Here is a 2,015-nt window from a genome sequence, read left to right on the forward strand (position 1 = left end):
TTAATTGCTCACGTAATAATTACATCGACACAGAAATACAAAATATATATACTACAGATGTACATATATGTTCGAAAGTACGAAACCCAAAAAAAAAAAAATATTGCACGCGGTCGCTTCGTCAACCGAACTCGAACACTCGCTGCCGGTGCAGAAAATACCAGCGTAAATGCCTGAGTCCGCTTAGCTACGCCGCTTCGGTGAAAGTCAATGCCACGTTGTGCCCTTATATGGGACATGGCTTCATGACTCTCACTTTGCATCGCAATATTTAAGAAACAAAGGCCCATTCATCTAAATCCTTTTAGAATTTTGATACTCTATATTACGCCTATTGAACGCGCTATACCTCATTCAGAAATCGATCTTGCAGTTGGCGTCATCTCCTTGTAAGCAATATTTCACTATATATTCGCATCCAATTTTTATCATATAACTTGGTACTGTAACTGCATTGAAATTTTTGTAAGAGGAAATCAGTGTCACGATAGCAATAGTTCTACATCGTTTTCATCCTTGAGTGAGAAATGCTCCATTTCATTTTTGCATATACTTTCGCCATACAAAAGCATTTTTAATTCGGTCAAGTCAATACAAAGTAATATTTATAGAAAAATGTCGTTGACGTGTGATACCAACTTTCTTTGTAAAACTTTCGTCGTACTAATTTGATCGAATTAAGAACCCTTTGGCATAATGAAAGTGCGTGCTAAAATAAAACGGAGCATTCCTCAATATAAGGCGAAAACGATAAAAAACAGTTACTATCCTGACACGGAATCCTTCTGCAAAGATTACTTCTTTCTACATGCCCCGAGTTATAAACTCTTTTGCATGGTGATAATACATGGTGCGAAAATGAAGCGATGCATTCCTTATTATGAGACGAAAATAATAAGGAACTACTGCTCAGGAAACTTTTTTTTATCCAACTTTCTTGACGTTTCTTGATATACCAAATGGAAAGCCTTTTGATTGTCGAAAGTGGATATAATATAATGTGGAATTTATAAAATATATTTGACTATAAAAAGGAAGGTAATATGATGCAGTAAAGACGATGTTAAAATAATAAAATTTTTATTATTATGAAATTATTTTTCAACATAGCTTTGCCTATACATACTTTACATATTCTTTGAATATGTTCCTGCTCTTTCATTTATTGGTAACGTTACATCATTAGAAACGTAGAGAAATGTATACCACCGGACGTAAATCTTAGACCATCGATCTATCGAATGATAGCATCGGCGATTTATCGTGGATAAGTTCAATTTGTTTATGTCTGAACAGTCACTTATTTTCAAACGAGAAATGGCATTGGACGACGGGATGAGCGGTACGTATTGAATAAATCTTATAAATGTAATATTTTATATCAGAGCTCAGAATTGATTGTCCGTTTCGGCCGATTCTCGGGAGCTACGCTTTCTATCTTCCCCTTGACATGCGGCGAGCCACACAACCGACGGTCTTGGCTCCAAGGGGAAGATAGAAAGCATAGCTTTCGAGAATCGGCCGAAATGGGCAAACAATTCCGAGTTCTGTTTTATATAGCACAAGTTAGCTAATTTCTGTTTGTAGATATTACAAAGAAAATGGAGGACACTTTATCAGATTCCGACTCTGATGCAGGAAAATCTAGTCAGGCTTGTCCAATTGATATTAAAAATATGCTGCGAAGCCATTCGCTGCTATTGAAGAAACTTGGAAAACAAGTAAAGTTGCTTGTGCAGCAGCAGCAGCAGCAGCAGCAAGAGCAGCAGCAGGAGTATCTCTTCCAAAGAGAAAATTTAATATGTAAGTTGCATAAAATCACATACACATATGTATGCGTGCAGGCATATATACAGAGTTGGCAAAAAGTCCGGAAACGGTCAAATATCTCGAAAAGGATCAACTGTAGTCAAAAATATGTAAGTAGCAAAATTGTAAGACTTAATAAAATGTACCTAATGATGGCTAAAAAATTTGACTTTAGGTGGAGGACGAAGGTTATACGAAGGTCAAAT

The sequence above is a fragment of the Odontomachus brunneus genome, unplaced genomic scaffold, assembly GCF_010583005.1.
Source record: "Odontomachus brunneus isolate Ranch 3 - 2012 unplaced genomic scaffold, Obru_v1 Obru_scaffold_218, whole genome shotgun sequence".
Lineage (NCBI taxonomy): Eukaryota > Metazoa > Arthropoda > Insecta > Hymenoptera > Formicidae > Odontomachus > Odontomachus brunneus.